This window comes from Megascapheus bottae, chromosome 34, assembly GCF_031878675.1.
Source record: "Megascapheus bottae isolate mThoBot1 chromosome 34, mThoBot2.hap1, whole genome shotgun sequence".
In the NCBI taxonomy this organism is placed as follows: domain Eukaryota; kingdom Metazoa; phylum Chordata; class Mammalia; order Rodentia; family Geomyidae; genus Megascapheus; species Megascapheus bottae.
In genome coordinates, this window is record NC_143542.1 from 804155 (window position 1) to 811492 (window position 7338).

Sequence of the window (7338 nt, forward strand, 5' to 3'; positions counted from 1 at the left end):
CGGCGCGGGCCCCGGCTCCGAGCCTCCGCCGGCCCGGCCCGCGGGCGGCCCCCAGCGGCGCGGCCTGGGAGCGGCCGCCTCGCCCCCCGCGCCCGGCCGCACCCCGCCGGCCCCACCACCGTGCGTGCGCGGGGCGCCCGGCCACCGCCCTGGACCGCGCCTGGGGCCGCGCCGGTCCGTGCCAGCGTCCCCGCCCTGAGCCGGGGGGTGTCAGGGACGCGGTGCGGGGGGGGAAGGGGGAGACCTCACCCTAGATGGCGCACACGCCCCGGCCCCCTCGCCACGCGCGCGCGCGCGCACCCGCAGCGATGCCCACAGAACTCACGCTCCTGATAAAGCAGACTGGGGGGCCCTGGAGGAAAGGTGCTGGGGCAGTGCCCGCCCTCCTTAGCAAGCCTGAGCAGCCTTTCCAAGTCTTTCCTTTTTGAACGTTTAATTTTTGAGACAAGGTCCCTCTCTGGCATCGAATTCATGGTCCCCCCCCCCCCCAGAGTGCTGGGATTTCATGCCTGCACCAGCATGTGGCCTCTGCTTTCTTCACTTTTGTTGGGGAGTGGGGTGACAGACAGCACCAGGGCTTGAACTCGGGGCCTCACACAAGCAGCTCTGCCTGCTTGGCTAGTGCTCTACCATCTGAGCCATGCCTCCAGTGCAGCTTTTTGCTGGTTATATTGCACAGACTTTTCTCTCTGGGTTTGTCTTGAAAAACAGTCCTGGGCCGGGAGTTTAACTTAGTGGTAGAGTGCTTGCCTGGCATGCACCAAGACCTGGGTTCGATTCCTCAGTAGCAAAAAGCTGGAGGTGGTGTTGTGGCTCAAGTGGTAGAGCTCTAGCCTTGAGTAAAGTGCAAGGACAGTGCTCAGATCCTGAGTTCAAACCCCAGGACTGGCAAAAAAAAGAAAGAAAGAAAAACAGTTCTTCAGATTTCAGCATCTTGAGTAGCTAGGATTGAAGGAGTGAGCAGCTCCTGACTTTTGCATCTGGCTAGGCACCAGTGGCTCACACCTATAATCCTAGCTATTCAGAAGGCTGTGGTCTGAGGACTGCAGTTCAAACCCAGCCTGGGCCAGGCGAGGTGGCTCATGCCTGTAATCCTTCATGTCTCAGGAGGCTGAGACTTGAGAATCGTGTTTCAAAGCCAGCCCAGCCACTAAAGTCTGTGAGACTGTTATCTCCAATTAACCACCAGAAAACCAGAAGTGGTGCTGTGGATGAGTAGTGGTAGCCTTGAGCTGAATAGCTCAGAGACAGTGCCCAGGCCCAAAATCTGGAAATGGAACTGTGGCTCAAGTAGTAGAGCAGAACACTGGTTTTCGGGGACAATGTCCAGGTCCTGAGTTCAAGGCCCAGTTCCAGCACACACACACACACACATACAAAATACTCACGTGGACAGTAATTTGCTCACCCTGCCACTGGCTTGGATGTTAATGCATCCTGTTAACAACCCCTTAGCACCTTCCGGAATGTACCAAAGTCTTTGCAAGTGTTTCAGGTGGAGTTACATATGGAAACAGCTACCCACAATCCTTACCCAGTGACCCTTGGCTGAGGCCACACCTATGTGCCCATGGTAGCTTCTGTCCCCCACTCCCTGGCCAACACCAAATGGAAGCTGGTTCTGCCAGCTGCAGGCAGCACGCAGCCACCCACCACAGGGAGAATACATATCCTCATTCTCCAGCCCTGTGGAATTGGCGCTCTCTCCCTTTAACTGGTCCTGTGTCTGCCTCCTGCATCCCACTGGAGCCTTTTTGAGTACAGACAGGTGGCATTTCCATCTCTGGGCCTCGTGCCAGGCTGGGAACCTGCCACCCAGTATGAGCTCGGAGGATGACACACAGGCACATTCATCATGGCCTGGCTTCCACGTCCTGCTTATACGTTTTTCTCCGTTCAGCCTCACAGGCAGGAAAAGGAGAGGCCTGGAGAGGTTCATGCACTTGCCCAAGGCCCCTTGCAGCTCACGTATTCCTGGCAGGACTGGGGTGAATAATATACAACAGAGATGTGCACCCTGCAGAGCGGTGAGCCCAGGCCTGTGGAGGGGTGGAGGCTGGGTGTGACAAGAAGGTAGACCTTGGGCCAGGCTGCAGCCTAAAAGGGCATCAGGGGCAAGATTCCAGGCCCTGAACCTTCTCTGGGACAGGGAGGGGTGAGGATTGGGGAGCAGGGGAGGGAGCACGCCGGCTTCCTGGGTGGCCAAACCCAGACCAGCCCTGGCCAAGAGCATCTTGGGGATGGCAGCATGCCCATTGCAGCTCACCTGCCAGGGGTCCCTGTCCTGCTCCCTGGGGGCCTCACTTATCTGTTGTCCCAGGTCTGTCTCAATTACAATCTCCCCCTGCCCCCCCACCCCCAGTTCCCTAGGAATTTCCCAGAGCTGAGCAGGAGCCTGGCAAGACTAGCCACTCTGGGCAGATTGTGGGCAGGGGAATCATTGGAGACAGGGCTTGTCCCCTGAGCTCAGGAGCTGCACACAGTAGGTGTGTAGGAATTCATGTAAGTAGAGCTGAAAGTAGCCTGCCCACAGTAAGTCAGAAGGGGGCCTCACATAGGCCTCAAATACAGGAGACTGTACACAGTAGGTCAGCAGGAAGCTGCACACTGTAGGGCCAAAGGGGACTGTACATCGTCAACAGGAGAGGGCATAGTGGGTCCATAGGAGGCTGCACATAGTAGGACTTCAGGCAGCTTTGATTGCAAACTGAGCTCCTACAGATGCCCAGTTGGAGATGGGCCTGGATCTTGGCCTGCAGAACAGCCATGTTCTAAGGTCAATGAGAGGGAAACCCTAAGCCCCTTCCTGCCGCCCACCTCCCTGAAACCCCCTGTCAGGTAAGGCAGAGCCTCTCAGATGAGGAAAGATGACCTCCTGCTGAAGCACAAAGCTTCATAGCACCAGGTACCCAGCTGAGCAACTCGGCTGACAAGGTCTAGTGTGTTGGTGACCAGTGCCAGGAAGGGCAGTGTGGAAAACAGACTCCTTCAAACAGTCCCTTTCTTGTTATCAGGAGCTGACAGTTCACAGACTAAAATTTTTAATGTATTGTTTGTTTTTTATTTTTTTGTCAGTTATGGGGCCCTGGAGGACATGGCCCACGACTCAGAGGGACCCCAGCCCTCCCGGAGCAACTGCACATGGGGTGGGCTCCATGTTTGTGCTAGCTCAAGCCTTGGCTCAGTGGTCTCCACTCAGGTACTTACGGATGTGATCTTAGTGGGGGATCTTGAGGATGTCATTAAGTTGAGGTGACACTTGATTAGTGTGTCCCTAGGCCAGCAGGACCTCAGGCAGGTGGACAGAGAGCAGGGTGTGTCTGCAACCTAGGAATCATAACTGCAGGCAACATCAGAAATGGAAAGAGCCTGGAGCCACCGCCACTGTCCAAGGTGCCTCTCTGCCCTGCCTGCAGCTCTGAGGGCAACACCTGTCCACAGCTGGTTTTCTGGAGCTACTGCTACAAGGGGGGGGGCGTGTCTCAGCTGTCTGAATCATTGATACCCAGGAGAGCCAGGCAAAGACCAGCCTGTGGGCCTAGCCTCCAGTTTCCCTCCCACTCTTCCCAGCCTCACCATCCCACCATCCTCCTGCCGGTCCCACCGGGGGGAGGGTGGGGGCAAAAACATGTCTGCTCATCCCAGATCTACCCAAACGCCAGCTGCTTGCCCAAGAGCTACTGGGAGCCCAACAGGGCTGTGCCTGCCCACTAGGGGACAGTACAGGACACGACTCAGGACAGACACAGTGGGACCAGCCATTGGACAGGTCTGCACAGGCCACCTGCAGGCGGAATCCTGGACTGGCATGGGGTCTCACTTAGATGGAGGATTCTGCGGCTGGAGGGTTCCTGAACTTAGGTCCTGGGGTCCTGGGAATAGGGCAGGCCAGCTCCCAGGTGCCCTATCTTTGGGGTACTTGGGAGCACAAAATCACTAACTTAGGAATTGACCTCGCCCCAGCTCCATCCTAGGGAGTGGAGGAGCAGGGAGGGAATTGCCTGACCTTTTCTGTCTTCCCCACAGTGGGCTGAAGAGCACAGAGCCAGGACCAGGCCTGAGGACACCAGCTATGCTGGCATCCTAGGGCCTCCATCCCTCTCCTGGGCTCGCCAGAAGGACTGGGTTGCTGTGACTATGGCCACGCCCCTCTGCCAAGTATCTTCAGGCCAGATCCAAGCCCTCCCAGAGGTGCCAGAGTCAGTCTTGCCCTGCAAGAGTCAGGCTTAGATGACAATGATCATTAGCATGCAAGGCAGGGCCTTCGTGAGGGGCCGCAGCTCCTGGTTTAAGCTCTACCTGCTCTGAGTGGGGCCCCTGGCCTGCCCCCAGCCAAAGGACTTGCTTCTCACTCAGGGACAAAAAAACAGAATGGCAAGATACATCTGTAGCACAGTGTTTTCAAGGAGTTTTGCTCAGGAGAAGTGCAAATCCGGCAGAGTGGCAGAGTCCCCAGGACAGCTGTTGGTGCCACAGTCTGCTGCCCAGAGGCCCAGGACGTGTGTGGAGCAGGGAGAGGGGCAAAGCTGCCTCCTCGGGGCCAAGATGGCTTGGGCATCTTTTCCTCAAGCCATACAAGGGACATGGGGTGACAGGTGGGGTTGAGGGCCCCTGGCTGCAGGGGACATGGGTCACTTTAACAACTATTAAACCAGTAATCCTAGCTCTTCAGGGGTCCAAAATCTGAGGATCACAGTTCAAAGCCAGTCCAGGGAGAATAATCTAAAGGACTCTTTCTCTAACCATCAAAAAAAAAACTGGGGTGAGCAAGGCACTGGTGGCTGGTGCCTGTAATCCTAGATACTCAGGAGGCTGTGATCTGAGGATTGCAGTTTATTGTTCAGCCCAGGTACCCCCCCACAAATCAGTGAGACTCTTATTTTTTTTTGCCAGTCCTGGGGCTTGGACTCAGGGTCTGAGCACTGTCCTTGGGCTTTCTCAAGTCCAGCACTCTACCACTTGAGCCACAACACTACTGTATATGTGGTACTGAGGAATCGAACCTGGGTCTATGTACATCTAGGCAAGCACTCTACCACTAGACCAAACTCCTGGGAGGCCCTAATGAGACTCGTATGTCTGCTTAAGCCAGATGTGGAGCTGTGGCTCAAGTGGTAGAGTGCTAGCCTTGAGTGCCAGTCAGAAACAAAACCAGTGAGACTTTTATCTCCAATTAAACACCAAAACAGCTGAAGGTGAAGCTGTGGCTTAAGGGGTAGAGCACCTGTCTTGAGTAAAAAGTTAAAGGATAGTGCCCAGGGCCTGTGATGTTTAAACCCCAAGACTGGCACAAAAGAAATTAAATTATTTAAAAAATAAAGACAACTCCTCCATACACATACCTCCAATATGTGCAGCACCTGGGACCTGCAGTGCCACCACTGTCCAGAAGGGGGCAACAGAACACAGCGGCTCTGCTTATCCAGGTGTGCCAGGCAGGTGAGGGGGCCACATTCTGATTGTAATTCCCTTTGGGGCTCCAGACTTGTCTTCCAGAATTCTCCAGAAGGAACCCCACTAAGTACCAAAACTGTCACTGCTCCTCCGTCCCTTGGGGAAGTTTACTAGTTGCCAGCTGCATGAGGGGACACCTCACTCCACCATGTCTTGTCCCCTCCTGGACACTCTGCTCTGTGACTACCTGCACCCCAGGCTGTTTGGGGCAATAGCCCCATGGAACCCAGTTTCTGCTAGTCATGTAAATCCATGACCAGGAGTGACAGAAAGCTCTGGACCGGCTTTCATGGGGGCTGCGGGAAAGGGGACAGATGGCATTAGGCGTTTCCCATGCCCAGGTCAGGGGAGACGTCGTCTTGTCCCCTCCATAGCTACTGGTAGCCTAGCCCCTCCCTCTGCTCCCCACTCAGACCCCAGGGGCTGGAGTTCTCAGGGGTTCCTGGTAGAGCTGAGGCTTCCCTGGGCCATGATATGCACAGTGTACCAGCTCCTCCAGGCTGGGCCTCATGGCTCAGCAGCACTGCGCATGCCCAGGTCTCCACATTGCCTGGTGCAGGCTGTCTAGGGTGGGTCTTGGAGGTTTCTCTCCCACTGTCACGGAGTCTGGCAGGAAAAGTACCTGAGCCCGGCTACCCCCACCACCTCTTTATCTCAACCACCAGCACCATAAGCCTTTGGCCTGCTGCAATGCAATGCCCCCCTTTGTTCTTTGTCCTGGGGTGGGACCCATCTGGGGTGTGCCAGCCAGGGAAAGGTGGAGGAGGCCTGATATGGCAGCCACAGCCCCTGGGAAAGGCCAGAAAAACAACCCTGAGGGGACAAAGGGAAGGAAAAAAAAAAAACAGAGCCAGGAGCTCATGCCTAGGTCAGGAGGCCAAGATCTAGAGAACTTCAGTTTGTGGCCAGCCTGGACAGAGAAATCTGGGAGACTGCAAAAAGCTGGTGATGGGGCTGGGAAAATGGCTTAGTGGTAGAGTACTCACTTAGCATGCATGAAGTCCTGGGTTCAATTCCTCAGTACCACATAAATAGAAAAGGCTGGAAGTGGCGCTGTGGCTCAAGTGGTAGAGCACTAATTTTGAGAAAGAGAAGCTCAGGAACAGTGCCCAGGACCTGAGTTCGAGCCCCAGGACTGGCAAAAAAAAAAAAAAAAAGCTGGTGGTCTGGAATACCCCTCACACCCCTCTTCCCTAATGAAACTTGGTGGGGAACATGCCCGGGCTCTGTAGCAAGAGGGGTGCCTGTAGAAGAGGCCGATTGAGATTGCGGGTGCCAGTGCCGGCTCAGCCCTCCTGCCCGGGGAGCCACCTCTGCCCTCCAGGTACTCAACTTCATAACTCTGTGAGCCCAGAGCTGTGGCATTTGATTGGTCCCCCCTAGAAGAGGCATGAGACTGGCAGGATTGTGACAGACATTTGCTTGGTGGCGGTCATGTCTGGCAATAATAAAATCTCTGTCTTCTCACCCATAACGACATTAATCTCCATAACAGATTTTATACGAGAACTGGTGCTAAGATTCTGTTTTCAAGACGGGAGACAGAAGGAAGCCTGTGGTGGACAGAGGCCTGGCGGGCCAAGCACCACTGTGGTACATCCGGGCACCACTGTGTATGTCCCAAACTCCAGACCCAACCAGTGGTGTCCACATGTCTGTCTACGCCCACAACAGCACATGCAACGGGTTTCAGATGCAATATGATATTACCACAGGCATCTAACTCAGAAGGTTATAAAAGTACAGCTCAACACAATGAGCTTCTTTAAACGAAGGACTTTATTGTTTCCATAAAAATGATACATGCTAGTTATAAACGAGAGCCATAAACTACAAGGGAGAAGGAGCCACATTATTCTGTACCAACAATTGCTGAACAGTAGC